We start from the raw sequence: 18,116 nt of genomic DNA on the forward strand, positions 1-18,116 counted from the left end.
ACGAGATCAGTCAAACGTCACAGAATGACTGTGTATTTACCAACATAACTGCACACACACACACACACACACACACCCACAACACCACAACCACACAACGACACACACAACCACACAAATAAAGCCTTTCCTCCTCAGGTGTGATGTGACGTTACACACGCTGCTCAAACAAATTGATCACCCTTACCAATATCCAAACAAGCACTGGCATTGCCAATAGGTCTCGCAGTAGGAAAGTTGGAGCTATTGGTTTTGTAAATGACAAAGCCCTTTATGTTTTTAAAATGAAAAGAAAAATAAAAGGCATTGTTATTTGCAATTGTAATAGCTCCAACTTTCCTACTGCGAGACCTATTGGCAACGCCAGTGCTTGTTTAATAATGTACTTCCGCTGCCGCCTTGGAAAATGAAAACACCCACCTTTGTGTTCATAAATACATGCCTGGTTGCTTAGTCGTGAGAAGCAGATGACTGATTGATATGTGCATTCCCATTGAACATGATGAGCTGGGTTCTGCACCATCTCATGCAGCTGGGAAAATTAGAGGATACACAGTTTAGAAACTGAAACTCTGCGCATGACATCTTCAGTGGACAGCTCCTCAGCACCCAGCAAAAGGATGCGGCACTAAGGCCAGAGCTGCTGACGTCAAAATTGGAGAACCAGGTTGAGTCTTGGCCTCGGCTCAACATCCTATGATTCTGGGCAGATCTCCCCATGCCGAGTTTGCAAAATACTGGTGCAGCTGATAGGTCTTGCCTCTTCTTTTCTTTTAGCAATGTTGCACAGCAGCACGCGTCAAAGCCAACATGTCTATTTCATGCAAGATCTATTGGCTTTGTCAATGTCAATGACTTTTCTAGTTATGTCATATAGCATGCTATGGTATGGTACAGTATGTCATTGTATAGTATGGTATGGTTTGATATGACTGTCATTATATGGTATGATAAGGTATGGCCAGTCATTGTATAGTGTGGTATGACCTTTGATTGTATGGTATGTTATGGTATGGCCTGTTGTGTATGGTATGATATGGTATGGGCAGTCATTGTATGGTATGGCCTTTGATTGTATGGTATGTTATGTTATGGTATGACCTGTCATTGTATGGTGTGGTATGCCATTTGATTGCATGGTATGTTATGTTATTGTATGGCCAGTCATTGTATAGTATGGGTTGACTTTTGATTGCATGGTATGTTATGTTATGGTATGACCAGTCATTGCATAGTGTGATATAACTTTTGATTGTATGGTATAATATGTTATGTAATGGTATGGCCTGTTATTTCATGGTATGATATGGTATGGCCAGTCATTGTATAGTATGGTATGACCTTTGGAGGCGTAGCAACTATCTTTAAAAAACAGCTCACAGTGACGAAAATCTTAACTGAGACAATAAACTCTGTAGATCTACTTGGGATAAAAATTACTATGAACAATTCCTGTATTATCATCCTAACAATCTATTGTCCACCACAATGTACATCAACATTTAATGATCTCTTTTTCCCCATAATATCAGATCTATGTACACGATATAAAAGCATCGTGGTGACGGGTGACTTCAATGTCCATTGGGATAAGACAGATAAAGATCTACCAACACGTCAGTTACAGACCTCCATGACCGCTCTAGGCCTGGAACAGCTAGTGGAAGCTCCAACCCACATAAAAGGCCACACTCTCGATCTCATTTGGTCTTCTATGCCAGAGGCAGCCATCACGAGTATTATACCTTGTATTTGGTCTGACCACTATCTACTTTCGTGTGATGTACCACAAAATAACCCTCAGGCCAAACTCCCGCTAAAAACCAAAAAAGTGCGCCAATGGAAAAAAGTTGACTCAGTAACCCTAACAGAAGCCCTTTCCAAACACATACATAAATCAATGACCTCATCTGATGACGTAGATTTAGATTCAAACTATGATACTATAGTAACCACTCTCAGACAATCAATCGACCAGATAGCCCCGGAAAAGATCCAGAAAATAAAGGGTGCGGAAAAAGGGGCCCCCTGGTTTACTCAAAGCCTGAGGGATCAAAAAAGAAAGCTCCGTTATCTTGAAAGATGCTGGAGAAAATCTAAAAATGATACAGATCGCGAACTGTATAGAACATCCTTTCAGCTGTACAAAAAGCTCATTGTATCAACCAAAAAGGACTACTATGAAACCCGCATAACAAATGCAGCAAATGTCCAGAAAGAAACCTTCCAAATTTTAAAAGAACTAAGTAAGAAGGAAGAAAAGGTAGACACAGTGATAGACTGTAACATCTTTCAAGGTTACTTTCTTGAAAAAGTAGCTACCATCCTGTCAGATATCAAGAAAGAAATCCCAACTATGTCCACCACGCCATTGCCCCCTCTAAACCCCCCGACCCCCATTATCTTTAGATTTCCCAACATTGACTCAACTTCCCTTAGACAACTTGCCACATCAACCAAGTCAGGCTCCCCTGCAGATCCCTGCCCTCCTGAAATCTTTCGGTTGGCAATTCCTATTCTGGAGGACCAGATCCTAGACCTCCTAAATAACTCACTAGCGACAGGATTATTGCCAGCTAGCTTTAAAGAGGCACGCGTTAAAGCCCTGATAAAAAAAACCTGGGGCCGATCCAACTAGTCTGAAGAATTACAGGCCAATTTCCCAGCTGCCTTTTCTGTCTAAAATTTTAGAACAGCATGTATTAAAATCATTGTCACCTCTCCTGGAATCACATCATCTACTCCAGGAGCGACAAGCTGGGTTTCGTGCCCACCATAGCACCGAATTAGTAATGCTGTCGGTGCTGGATGAGCTTAGATGCATGGCTGACAGTAAAAAACCAAGCGCCCTGATACTTTTAGATCTTTCAGCGGCGTTTGATACTGTCAGCCATGCACTGCTCCTGGACAGACTAGTTATGTCCGGGATAAAAGAACAAGCTCTCCAATGGCTAACGTCTTTTCTATTGGGGAGGACGCAGAGGATCCAACTAGCAGATCGTGTATCTGACGTTGGCGTCCTGGAATGTGGAGTCCCGCAAGGGTCCGCACTCTCGCCACTCCTATTCAACTTATACCTGCAGCCACTGATAGACTCTCTGGCAAACATGGGCTGTAAAGTCTTCAACTACGCCGACGATACCCAGCTGCTGCTGAGTATCGAAAATACAACATCGGCTCAGTCCATGGCCCAAAAGACATTGCGGTTTATAGTAAACTGGATGACATCTAATCTATTAAAAAATCAACCCGGATAAAACAGAGGTCCTAGTAGTCTCAACCTCTGCCTCTCCCTGGAATGATCTGTTTTGGCCCCAAGAACTTGGACCCACCCCAAAGCCATGCCCCAGTGTAAAGAGCCTCGGTGCTAAAATCGACCAGGAGCTTTCGATGACCAACCAAGTATCCGCTGTGGTCGGATCATGCACCAGCCTGATTAGGCAGCTGCGAAAGCTAGTCCCCCTGCTTTCCACGAACATGCTTCGAACCATTGTTTCAGCTACAATAGTCGTTAGAAAAGTTATGAGTAGGGAGCTACCCTTTCTGTCAGGAAAAGGATTGGGTTGACAATTGTGCAAAAACGGAGTACCTTTTCCTGATTGTAGCTTATGAACGGTGTGCCTTACCCTTTTGGGGTGACCACTGACATGCAAAAAGACTGTGCAGTATTGTCTAGGTTACCAAATTTACAATGTAAAATATCAAAACCCTTCTGTGCAATGGGGAACCATATATGAATCAAAGACTTATTTCTATAAAAAATATTTATGCGTTTATTAATAAAATGTTGTTAAAAAAGATCATAGTATCACAATACTGTTACATGAGAAAACACTGTAAGATATAAATTCAATTGGTACAAAGCATATTCATAACACATTCATTAAAACAATTCTAAGTTTAAAAACTGCTTGTATAGCTATGTTTACAAAAGACATATTTATACATGGTAGTGGAATAATATCTTATATTATCTTTTGTTCCTACTAAGATATTATTCCACTACCATGTATAAATATGTCTTTTGTAAACATAGCTATACAAGCAGTTTTTAAACTTAGAATTTAACAAAAGTTTGTTAATAAACGCATAAATATTTTTTATAGAAATAAGTCTTTGATTCATATATGGTTCCCCATTGCACAGAAGGGTTTTGATATTTTACATTGTAAATTTGGTAACCTAGACAATACTGCACAGTCTTTTTGCATGTCGGTGGTCACCCCAAAAGGGTAAGGCACACCACTCAGCTACAATAGTCTCCAGAATCGACTACGGGAATGCATTATACCTAGGTCTTCCAAAAAACCTAATCAATCGTCTACAAGTCATCCTGAACGACGCAGCACGGCTAATCTTTGGATCACCTAGACGGACCCATGCTTCCCCTCTACTTTATAGGCTACACTGGCTCCCTATAAAGCAACAGGTTGAATTTAAGAGCCTGTGCATTGCCCATAAAGCAATTGATGGGCAAGCGCCGGCCTATATAAAAGAGAGGCTCGAAGTGTATAAACCCAAGTGAGCTCTACGATCCTCCAACTCCCTTCTGCTATCATGTCCACGCTTTAAAATGGCGACTAAAGGGGGCAGATCCTTTTCTGTCCAAGCCCCCACCATTTGGAATAAGCTACCGGAGGTGCTTCGTAGAGAATCTAATCTTTTCCGCTTTAGGAAATCCCTGAAGACATTGCTTTTCAGGGACGCATTTACATCCCTGTAAGAGAGGCCGGCAATCTGCATCTCATTCACCCTTTCCTTGTTGCTGTACTTGGTCAGAAGCGCCTTGAGACCTGTTGGTGAATTGGCGCGATATAAAACCCAGATACAAATACAAATACAGATTGTATGGTATGTTATGTTATTGTATTGCCTTTAAGGTAAGGTGTGGAAAAGTATGGTTTGGCCTGTTAATATAAAGTATGGTAAAGGTATATTAACTGTACATTTCTAAAACTTCATTTATGGCCCCTTAGACCAGGGGTTGTGAGAGCAGCTGCAGGGGCATCACAGGTAAGCCAGAGTTAAATTACACCTGCGCCCCTGTGCTATATATCCCCTCCGTACCCAGTAGGCATTGGGCAACACTTAATTCCTCGTGCATTAAGCTCAAAACAAGCAAACAACTAATCAAATTCTAAACTCAGAATTACATATGAACCATCGCTAATTTGAGCTATACATGTTTGCAAATCAGAATTGGATGACTAATGCATGAGCAGACGAAGAGCTGTATTTACTATCGCATGAGCGTCAGTATCACATTCCCTGTTACTGGCTCCATTGATCCAGTCAGGCTGCTTTCTGCAGAGCCTGGCTGCAGGGTCCCTGCCCGTGTCCCCTCCCCCGCTCCCTATCCATTCACTCGCGCGCACACCGGTAAATAGTTCTCAACTGATTCTTAGAGGCGAGGAGAGGAGGTGGTTAAGGGGTCATGAGAGCCCAGCACTGGGTGAAAATGTGTATAATATGTGTTAATGGTTAGATTAGAGAGATGCCACATACGCCTCATGCCAAGAAGAATCAGAACATTGTCCTAGAGAATATTTGGTATTGCAGCAGAAGGTTCTCTAACATACAAAAAAGCATTATACTGTCGGGATCTGCTTGACGTAATACATTAAACTAATTTAGGTAAGTACCGACCCATTTCTCCCTTCTTGCCAGATAAATACACTCATGCAGTCTGAGCGGCGTTGAGTCTCGCAAGGCCCACTAAAGAGACATTCCATTGATCTGGCTAAGCTGTATGTGTGGAGGAGTGACTGGAGGACATGGTGTTATGGCCAGGGCCCCTGACTTTTGAACTGGTGAACCAGGTGTGAGTTCCGGTGTCGGTTCAACATCCCGTGATCCTGGGCACATCACTTAATCTCTCCATGTCTAATAAATATATCTGACCTATGTTCACAAAAAGCCTTGCAATGCTCTTGTACAAAGATTATGGTATATATATATATATATATATATATATATATATATATATATATATATATATATATATATATATATATATATATATATATATATATATATATATATTTTTTTTATAAACAGAAGTACACAAGAGATGGCAATAAAAGCATGGGATGGGGGTACGGAAGGATGTACTCCAGAGCAAAGTGAAGGGTGGACCTTGCACAGAGGTGTTCTGTGCTTGAGCAATCTTGGGGGGGGGAGTAGAGAAGTATACAAGGGAGACAGCTGGATAAAGTATACACACTCATGGAGTGCTTCAGGAAAAACAACAAGCGACAGGTCAAGAGGGACAATGGCAAGAAGCAATGGTTGGGAGGAAAAAATGTACCTCAATGCAGGCATGACCAGCCAAAGGACAATTATAAAGAAATAAATCAGTACTTGGTCAATGCTCCACACAAAAGCAGAGGCCGTGAAGCTAGCTCACTGGCCAAGTAGGAGGCAGCAAAATAAGTGTGACATTGAAACCAATGAATGGTAAGCAATAGGCGTGCCCCAAGCCACTTGTTATATTCAATATCTCTTGCAAGTGATAGCAGGTGGGCTGGCGCAGGTGAGACCGAAAAACATAAAGAGCTATGACTCAGCTGTGTCATTGCACTTTCTTTTTTACTTTCCACTATTTTGAACAGCCTAATCCTGGCTAAAAAACACATGCTTTATTAATGTGTTTTTAGCCATGTTGTAGCAGGAACTGAATATGATGCAGGCTGCTAGTGAGAGCCTAAGTCATTTTAAGGTGGGATCAGTGTTGCTGAATTAGAGTTTTAATTATTCTAGAAGGTCAAGTGCATGAACGACTTTCAGAGGTGCTAGGGTAGTGTCGGAGGGATTTGAAGCAGGGCATTGCATCTTTCAAGGCCTGGACAGTAGACCGGAACAGGAATCTTTCTGTTCTGCAGAGTAGGGTCACTTAGTACTTATTTGTATGGCTCTTTTTGGGGTTTGGTGTGCATGTACAACCCAAGAAACTTGCCAAAGGGGTGAGCAAGGCAGAGAAGCCTTCAAGAGGCATGCCTGGATCTGAGAGTGCCATCCAGAAGAGCACAAACTGCACGTTGATGTCGTTTAGCTACAACTATATGGTGGGCATTAAGGTTTTTTTTGTTCAGAATAATTTTATTAAGTTTTCAAAAAAGTGACAGAAATGGACAATACAGAAAAATAGAATAAAGAGCATTAAAATACTGTTGAATGAATAAAAAATTACAATCAAGCTATCATAAATCCATAAAATACAATAAGAGAATAATCAATCAAAGGAAAAATAAAAGCAAGGAATGGAGAAGGGAAGGGAAAGGAGGAGGGGGTAGGGACAGAATAAATCATATTACATGAAATGTAAGGTTACTATTAACATAATGAAATTGGTCAGAAGCCATTTATGAATAACAACAAATTACAATAAAGAATAATAATCATAACAGTAAATATGAATCAATTGGAGACCAAAAAGATTGAAAAGACATGGAATTATGGGTAACTCCTTGTAGAGACAATTGAGCACCTCTTCTTGTAAAGGTGATCCATGACCACCATGCAGGAACAAAAACAGAAGTAGCATCTTTCCAACAAAAAGTGATTGATTTTAACGCAGCTGAAATAAAAAAATTAAACAACTTTGCTTCAATGTCAGAAAGAGGGTGAGTAAGTACAACTGATTTGCAAATTAATAATTTATAAGAAAGAACATCTTGAATGGGTAGAATTTTCAATATTATGTCCCAAACTTCAGACCAAAATTTGAAAATTATATGGCAATCAAATAACATGTGGCGTAATGAACCAAGACTTAAATTACAGTGCCAACAAACGTCTGATGGGAGCAATTTAGCACGAAACAGATGTAATGGAGTCCTTAATGAATTAAGCAAAATGTATGCATTTGTTTGATAAAGAGACACTGGTAACCAACCAGAGATACTATTGAGCCAAATAGTTGACCAGGAGTCACCAGATAGTGAAATTGTAAGTTCAGTATTCCAAAATGTTGAAATTGTAGTGATGTTAGTTCCCAGTGAAGTGGTGAATTTTTTATAAAACATAGAAACAGCCTTAGAGGACGAAGAAACAACATTGAGGTAAATCATCAAATCATTTGTGAGCGTAGATGGAATACCATTTGGAAAATAATCTAAAATTGAATTACATAGAAATTGATATTTTAACAAATCAGAATCTGGTAAATTGAAATTCAATTGTAGCATATCATAAGGAATAAATGCATCATTACAAAAAACATCTTTAAGATAGAAAATGCCTTTTTTAATCCATGAGGTCCAGAAATTGACATTTCTATTTAATTTAATAAGGGCACTATGCCAAAGGGATAAATGCACCGTAGAAAGTAAGGGTGAGGCAAAATTAGAATCTAAATCATTAAGGATTAATCTTGAAGATTTGATTATAGAAGAATGATGAATAGGCTTAGAAGTATGAGACATTGTTAATAAGGAGGGCAGTGGGAAAGGATCCAAAAGTGATTTTTCTATATCAAACCAAATAGGGGGCTTAACAACAGGAGAGGTATTAAACCATATGGAACTCTGTTTTAATATAAAAGCTTTATGGTAAAGATAAAAATCAGGGACAGCAAATCCTGCATGGCATTTAGGGAGTTTCAATTTTTTGTAAGCAATACGAGGGGGCTTATTGTTCCAAAGAAATTTGGATAACAGTGTATCAATATCTTTATAAAATTATTGTTGAAATTGAGTGGGGATCATAGCAAGGGAGTAAAAGATTTTCGGAGCAATATTCATTTTTATAGATTCCATTCTCCCCCACCATGTAAGATGAAGGGAAGACCATCTGGATGTTTTATTTTTGACATACTCAGATATAAAATTACAATTCAATTTTAACGTAGCAGGCAAAGTTGATGAAAATAAAATGCCAAGGTATTTCAGTTTGTGTTTTTGCCAAATAATATCTGTCGTAGGTAGCATATCGGGGGTACGAAGAACATTTAAAGGAAAAAAATATGTTTTACTAACATTTAATTTATAGCCAGAAACTACAGAATATTTGGCAATAATGTCTAATAAGGACGGAACAGAAGAAAGTGGGTTACTAATAAACAATAAAACATCATCCGCATAAGCTAAAGTTTTGATAGTGACATCTTTAATTGTGATACCTTGAATGTCCTCACATCGACGTATGTAGTTGAGAAAAGGTTCAATTCCTAACAGGAATAAAAGAGGGGAAAGGGGACATCCCTGTCGTGTTCCTCTAAAAAGGGAGAATTGAGTAGAAATGTGGCCATTTATAAACAGACGGGCAGTGGGAGCATAATATAAAGCCGAAATCATACGAATAAAAGAGGGACCAAAATTAAATGACAATAAAGTTTTAAATAAAAATTGCCAATGAATTTTATCAAAAGCTTTTTCTGCATCTAAAGCCATAACTCCTGCAGAGACAAGAAGGGCAGGGCTCTGTTCGATAACATGGAATAGTGTTCTTGTATTATTAGCAGAGTATCTATTTTTCATAAAACCAGATTGATCAGGATGAATGACAGAATGAAGGACAGGAGCTAATCTAGAGGCAAGGATTTTTGCATATAGCTTACAGTCTTGGTTAATTAAGGAAATAGGACGGTAATTAGAGACTAGTGTAGGATCTTTATCAGGTTTGGGAAGCACAATAATTAAAGCATCCGAAAAAGAGCCAGAAATGGTTCCAGAGAAACCAAAATGTGAAAAAAGTTGTAATAAATAAGGTAAGAGGTAAGGTTGAAATTCTTTATAGAATTCAGCAGGAATCCCATCAGGACCTGGAGATTTATTCTTTGGGAGTGATTTGATGGCATTCAGGATTTCATCAATAGTGATTGGCAAATCTAATCCGAGTCTATCTGATGGAGAAATGTGGGGTAAATCGCAAGTATTTAAAAAAGCATCAATTAAGGAATTATCACAAAGGTCTGGTTTGTTATATAAGCCGGAATAAAAATGTAAAAATTCTTGGACAATATCGTTATGGGACACTGCAACCTTACCTTGGGGACCATGAATGGAGGTTATTTGCGTTTTATCCCTTTTAATACGCAAGTAGTTTGCAAGGAGTTTCCCAGACCTATTTGAGTTAAAACGGAATCTAGCATTTGACTTAGCTAGTTGAACCCCAGCCCTTTTACTTAGGATAGCATTAAATTCATATAGAAGCTTTTGTAGTTTAATTTTGTATTGAGGATCACTGGATCTAATAAATAAACGCTCATATTTCGCTATTTGTTTCTCTATGAGTTTAATATTAGAGTTGAATTGCTTGTTCTCATGAGCCATGATAGAAATTGTAGTACCTCTAATGTAAGCTTTAAAAGCGTCCCATCTAGTGACTACAGAAGTAGAATTTTCCGGATTAAACAAAAAGTAATCTTGAATAGCTTGTAATAATTTAGGTTTATGAGTTTCATTGAGGACAATACCAGCATTCATACGCCATCTAGTTTGTTTAGTGAAAGTGGATGATACATTCAAAACAAAAGATATTAAAGCATGGTCTGATATATCAATGGAACCAATGACTGGGCTAGTTGCAAATTGAATAAGGGACGGAAAAAGCAAAAAATAATCAATCCTTGAATGAGAATTATGAGGGTTGGAAAAAAGGAAAAACATTTATCAGTAGGAAAGTGTAATCTCCAAATGTCACCTAATTTGGTGGTATGAAGAAAAGCTTTAAAAGCATGAAAAACCTTAGGAGGACGGAATCTAGCAGTAGATAACCTATCTAACAATGGGTCAGCAATAACATTAAAGTCCCCCCCAACAATCAATGGAACTTTACCCAACTTCAAAACTTCCGTAGTGATAGTGGACCAGAAAGCGGGATCATCCGCCGTAGGACCATAAATATTATGTAAAATATTAAGTAAAAAGAAAGTAGAATCATGAATTTTAATTTTGACTATATACATTTTACTGAGAATCTGACAGTGTAATCTTTTCGCAAAGAAAATAGCGACTCCATTTTTCTTTCCCTTAGCCGGAGAAGAAACGATAGTGTCAATCCACTTTTTATTCATATATTGCAAGATCTTATCTTCAAACTGCGTTTCCTGAACAAAACAAATATCAGCTTTGCAACTACCCAGATAATCCAACATTTTTGTGCGTTTAATTGGGTGTCTCAAACCTTTCACTTTAAGAGAAACAATTTTAATATTGTCAATATTAGCCATGAGAAAGAAGGAGAGAGAAAAAATAATCGAGACAAGAAGAGATAAGAAAAAGCATAGTAGAGATAAAGACGAAAACAGCAACCTTATATGATAGAAGGGTAATTAGAATAGCAACTATATAGTTAAGAACAGAATAGGAGAAAAAGAAAAAAGGGAGATAAAAACAAACAAGATACATACATAGAATGAAGTGTGAAACGCACACACGCTCTACAAGCATGACCGAAACCACTGGAGCCCAGTATAGAGAAATATCATTAATGAGTCAGAAAAAAGATCAGATACAAAAAGAGGAAAAAACAAATTCAAGCAGCAGAGTCATTTGTATCCATTGAAGGTTGTGACTGTTGATCCAAAAAATGACGCAAATCTTCTGGGCGATGAAAAGACTTTGAAAAATTATCCTTCCAAATTCGCATCGTCGACGGATCAAAAAGGCCATATCCAAGGCTGCGTAGCTGTGGACGAAGAGCAGAAAAATCTTTGCGAATTGCGACAGTTTCTTTGGCGAAATCTTGGTGGATAAATATTTTGTGACCATTCACCATCAATGAAGGTATTTCTCTAGCAGCTTTTCTGATGAGAACCAAATGATGATGTCGAAGGACTTTAAAAATCATTTGTCGCGGTTTGGTATTGCGAGGGTTCCTATGTGAAGGGATTCAATGAGCTTTATCAATTTCAAATTTTTCAGAAAATGTTATTTGCAAAAGTCCCGGTAATACATTTTCCAGGTATAATCTGCAGTTATTCCCTTCAACATCTTCAGGCAAATTAAAAATGCAGAGATTATATTGCCTATTACGATTTTCCAAGTCCAATAAGGTGGAACACATAGGTGATATTGTGGCCACAAGAGGAGAAAATGGCTCAAGTTTAACTTTATTATCTTGTATTTTGATGGAGTTGTCTGATATTTTCATTGACAAGCTGGCCATTTCTCTACGTACATTTTTTACCTCAGACGCAATAGTGTCTGTGTTGACACGAATTGCCTGAATTTCTTCCAATATTAAAGACAATGAAGGTTCAGAAGACTCCACTGCTTTGGATTTAGCAGAAGGAGGAGAGATTTGTTGTTGCCTCTTTTTATTATTAATAACACTTTTAGGTTCCATTTTGCAAGAAAAAGCGGCAAACTTGTAAATATATGATTAAAATCAAGCAGAAGCAATATACTGCTGTGGAAATGTAAAGAAAACCACTGGTGCAGCAGCTAAAATGGACTTGGGGAGTGGCTAGGCCCAAGCCAGGCCCTTTCCTGAATGTTCACTCCACCCCCTTTGACAGAAACCTGGCTGTACCTCAATGTAGTGCAGGGAGCTGGAACCAGGCGAAGAAATTATCCACTTCTGCTGCTCGAAATCGGCCAGAAACGCTTCACAATGAAGGTAAGAGCGAAGGACAAGCAGCGACCTCCTTAAAATGAAGTTCCTGACAGAAATTCGTCGTTAAAACGATGAAAAAGGGCTAAATTCGCGCTGAGCCCCTCACGCGGCGGCCATCTTGGATCGCGCGCTCGCGCGTCTCCCTCGGGCATTAAGGTTTTGAAGGCTTGTAGCAGGATCTTAGGAGGTCAATGCCATTAGCCGATGCTACCTTGAGAAAAAGGTGCATGTTCTCAGTGTGGTGATGGAGGGAGTTGTCTTATTTGGCAGATGCAAGTGCTCCTCCCTGCAGGCGCTCCATTTCTAGGTGTGACTTCATGGCTGCAGACATGGTGCAGTGTGGGACACAGTAGGCCGAATTGGTGCGTATTGTGAGGGGTTAATATGAATACATTGTTTGGGTTTATGTTGAGTTAACTAGTTGAGCGGTGTGTTGGAGGAACCCATTTGGGAGGATAGGTGGCTACTAGGGCCAGATGGCCAAGAGTGTCAAACGCCGCTGGCAGGTCTAGGAGTCTAGCAGGGAGGAGCCACATTTTTAGATTTTTATTAGAGCGTCCCTGTATAGTTGCAGGTCTAGGTTTATAGCCTGGGTGGAACCCGAAATCGACCTTTGAAATTTGTTAGTGTATTCCTGGAAATGTATGCCAATTAGTCCTATAGGTATTTTCACTAGGACAGGAAGGTATGCACTGGGTCGGTAACTGGAGAATTCGCCTGGGTTGAGGTGTGATTTTTGGGGAGAAAATTGTCATTTTTTAGAGAAGAGTTTGTGCCAATTTAGAGAGAGGAAATGTATTAAAAATACCGACAACTGTGTGTCAATTTTTTTAATTTCTAAGCTTATTATATGCTATCTAAGTACTCCACTTAACAGGTGTTACTGTTACCAAATTGAATAGAACATAATATGTAGACCTCAAAACGATGAAAGGTTAGGTTGGCCTTGCTGAGACTCAACTCATGATGTGTAGGTAATGCAGAGATGTCAGCGGCAATTGCTTAACCATTGTGGCAGCATGTTCAACCTCCATGATCCAAGATGCTAATATGACCATTGAATCAGAAAAGGAAACCGTTCCGAGAGAACTCTGCAGATTTTTCCACAGATGTTTCTGGCTAGCTAGATGTGACTACCAGCTTTGTTTTTCTGCATCCGTTCTTCTGTTCTTTCAGAGAGCATCAATCTTAAAAACTGGATTTCACAAAGACTCTTCAGTGGTGAGCATCTGAGGCATCTAAGACAGGAACGTTTGGCCTATTCTCGTCATCAACCTCACTAAATCACTCCCGTCTGCTACTGATAAGCCACACAAAAACTGCTCCCAGCGCTTGTAACAACCTCTGATCTACAAACGTGCAGTCTGATGACAGTTAATAGGTCATTGATCTATATTAGGAAATGTATCTTATAAACTGCAACTAACAAAAAGGTCTCTGTGACAAAAGCAGCAACCGGCTGAGTTATTTAGATATTTTACACTTCTGTGATCTGCGTGATGCATGTTCTTAGCACCACCTTATAATGAGTCAAAACTTCCACAAGACAAAACTCTGATCTCTCTCCAGCAGATCCATAAATCACCAGGTATCTTGTCATCTTTATTGTTGCCTGGAAATTGCTGGGAGCAAAGACATTGCTGCCAGTGCTTTTGCATCTACAATCTATTTGAAAACACTCCTCCTCCATTCCCTCCTAAAGTCAGTGCCCGGTGACGTGGCATGGGTCGCACTGCCCTAGGGCTGAAGGGTGGGTGGGTAGAAGCAACACCCCGGGTTGAAGCAGCACAGCGGACGGGCATGCAGGCTATTTGAAGCCACACAGTAGACGGGTGAAGCAAAGGGGAGAAAGCAAGGGCTGGAGGAGCGAAACGCATGGGCGAGCCAGAGAGAAAGCAATACGAGTGCTTGTGGGGGAAGAGAAACACATGGGCGAGAAACAGCAATGTAGAGGGGAGAAATGCGCATGAGGGGGGATGTTGACAAAAACACATGCGCTCTCATGTAGTGTTTAAAGGAAAATAAAAAAAGCAGTGACCTAAAAGTGAGCACAGGAAGCGTAGAAGCCAGCCAGCCAAAGCGATGGAAACATGGCTATTCTTTAGGAGAATGATGAACCCAAGATGGGCAGGCTTAAACAAGGAAAGCCATCCAATAGAAAGCATGCAACTAAGGGGCAGATTTATGTTAACTGGCGCATCCCCAGGGATGCGGCAGTTAATGTGCGCCACAGTGCGCCACAGCTCCGCCACCCATGGTGCGCCGCATTTACAATGCGGCGCACCATGGGGCAAAAACGGCACAGATGCGTGACGCATCTGTGCCGTAAAGGTGGTGCATTGCTGGAGTTGTGTCGCAAGCGCGACGCGGCTCCAGCAAGGCTCGGGGGTGCCCCATCTTCACAATGCTGCGTCAAGACCTACGCCTGCTTCAAGCAGGCGCAGGGTTTTGACGCAGCATTGGCCTGAAAGTGACTGAGTGAAATCTCATAGATTTCACTCAGCCACTTTTAGGAGGCGTTCCTGCGCAGGAACACCCCCCCCCTGCGCAGGAACGCCTCCTTATGGTGCAGGGCTTTACAACGTGACGCATCTCCTAGATGCGTCACGTTGTAAATAGGGCGCATTGTTTGCGCCGCCGTTGCGTCAAATAAAGTGACGCAATTGTGGTGCAAAGAAGCGCAATGGCCTCATAAATCTGCCCCTAAGAGTGTCAGTAAAGACCAATGGGAAGCAATGGGCAGGATCCAAGCCCTTGTATGATTTTGGTAAGCACACACAATATGTGAGTCTTACACAACCAGACAAGGCTTGACCTAAAAATACATTAATACATTCATTTTATTTTCACTTACAATGCTGAACCACTTTGTATTTTTCTTTTGACACAATAGCTTACTAGTATTATGCCAAACAATCACTGAAATAAACAGTAAACATTTGCTACATCAAGCTAGCGCATGGAAACAAGTGAACATTAAGAAGTGTGGTTGGGCTAGGCTCGAAACTTCTGTGAAATGAAAAGCGTAAATTATGCCTTTAAATATCTTTAGGTAACAACTGATCTTCTCATTTTAAAGCTGTCAACAGGAACCCTATTAGGACGTATTTTGCAGTAGTTGAAAGGCTGCATTTAGATGTTTTCTCATTCATATCACATTTTTGAAGGTTTGCAATACAATGATTGTGATGTATTTGACAACAGCTAATGGAGGAGAGGGAAGAAGAGGGGCGGAGAAACTTGACAAGAAGGAGAAATGATAAGCAAATAAGGCACAATCTATAGTAACCAAAAACATAGTACCAGAATTGGATAGAACAGAAAAAAGTATAAGCAATACAGACTTATAGGTGGTGTATGCCAGAAATTAATTGTAGGTTGTAAAAAAAAATGTAAAGAGAACAAAGGGAAAAAACAATATACAAGTATTGTTAATGTAAAGTCCATTAGTCAGTAGTACAATTATACTGTAATCTAGGAGATTTACAAACTTTCTGCTGTAATTGTCATGGTCATATTTTGAGTTTGCTGAAATGGTTCTTCTGTTTCTAGCGAGATGGCCAGGCTCAAGAACACACATCTGTAAAGCGTACTAATGCCACCCGGTGATGTCACGCAATGTAAAATGACAAATAAATAAACACATAGACAAATAAGTAAGAAACTAAGCGCATACAAGGAAGATGTGAATTTAAAAGACACTAGAGCAGTCCATAGTTTTCAAACTGAGAGAGTTGTTGCAACTCCGTTCGTATCCATTATTATTGCACACTTTCTACCTGAAAGCTTTCTATGTTATTTATTTCCAGTTAGGAGCTATTTTCCAAAAGACAACCACAAATAGGAAATCTAATAAGTTTCCTTACCTGAAGTGACATTTTTCCTGACTTGATAAATTAAAAAAAATACCTAATAGAACGCTGTGCAAAAGAGAGTTGGGTGGAGACATTTAGAATTAGTTTAATGGCGATCGAGCCCCCTTTCCCAACTGTTGAGTACATTTACAGCTAAATATCATATAACTAAAAGTGACAAGTTCAGATGTAAAATGAAACACCATATGATGAACAGTGGCAAGATCAGCCAAACAAGACATGCATGAAGCATGTTAGCTGCCAGGCACACACCAATGGAACCTGTAGAACTGCCACAACCACCCTTGCCCTCTAACAGAAAATGAATGCAATCGGTAGCCATATTGAATAGGGAAGGTGTCTGTTATATTCATAGAACATGGCGATTTTAAGAAAATCCGAAAAGGACGCCTCATTCAGAGACAAGGCCAGTTACACACTGAGTCTACCTTTACGATTTAAAAATTTTTTTTTTACTTTTCAATCACTCACAATAAGGACAGTAACTGACAAAGTATATATACTAGACATCTCCTTAAGGGAAAAAAGTGTAACAAATGTCCTCTTTCATAGTTCATGGTAAGCAAAGCTGTAGCACCACCACACATGTTTGAGATCAAACAAATTAAGATATGATTCAAATCCGGGACCCTTAACGTGCCATGATTTTATATTTTTAAGTCTGATCAAAGAGCCACATGCATCAAGGTAACCATTTGCGATTACCAAACAGCTAATTTTAAGGAATCACTATTTGGTAACGGCAAATGCCTACGCATGAAGGATTTGCAAATCATTTTGTGAATCCTTAACATTCAGATTTACAAATTGCGAATTGCTAAAAGGAATTTGCAATTACCAAATTGGTAATCTCAAATTGTGAATGCAAATCCAAGGGTGCCTGGGGGCCGAAGGACCCCGTGAAGCACCCCCCCAAAAGGGTACGTTTGCACATGTGTAGCACACACAGGGCATGTGTGCGCTACCTAGTGCATTGAAAAATGCATTTTTTGAGCATTTTTCCATGCATGCACTAATTAACATGAACTTGAAGTTGATAGTAATTAGCATTTTCTAAATGCACAGTCGCATTTAGAAAATGCTATATGCATCTCAAATTAGGGAATCTCAAATTGCAAATCCCTAAATGCATTCGCAATTTAGGTAATCGCAAAAAATTCTGATTACCTATATTGCGAATGCTAAAACGTACATGCATGGGAAAAGGCATTTTTCCAGTCACTAATGGGCCGATTCTGCAAATCGGTCCGTTTGTGACTGGTAAAATGCTTGATGCATGTACCCCAAAGTCCCTTATCCTTCCAAGAAAGATAGATTAGGTTTTGAGGTAAACGTCTGTAAAAAATATTTTTCCAGTGGATTAGTGTAATTGAAGGCTAGTGCATTACACTAGGGTGATCTTTAATTTAATGCATGTTTCTCCAACTTCTTTTTATAGCGAGAGTGCTTATGATAAATTAAATCATCCAACTCGGACTCTAATGACATACACTTTCACTGTCACAATGATACCTGCCAAGGAATTTTGGAGGCACCCCGCAGATGTCTCGTAGATGTCGCCTACTAGTGGAGGGAAAATCAAATGGGTGCTGCATAAACACCCTCTCATAGCTTATTTGCAAAAGACCGAGTGGTGGCTGGTAGAGAACAGTGGCAGGTGGGCCAGGATGAGGAGGGGAGGAG

This window comes from Lissotriton helveticus, chromosome 3_1 (genome assembly GCF_964261635.1).
Source record: "Lissotriton helveticus chromosome 3_1, aLisHel1.1, whole genome shotgun sequence".
Lineage (NCBI taxonomy): Eukaryota > Metazoa > Chordata > Amphibia > Caudata > Salamandridae > Lissotriton > Lissotriton helveticus.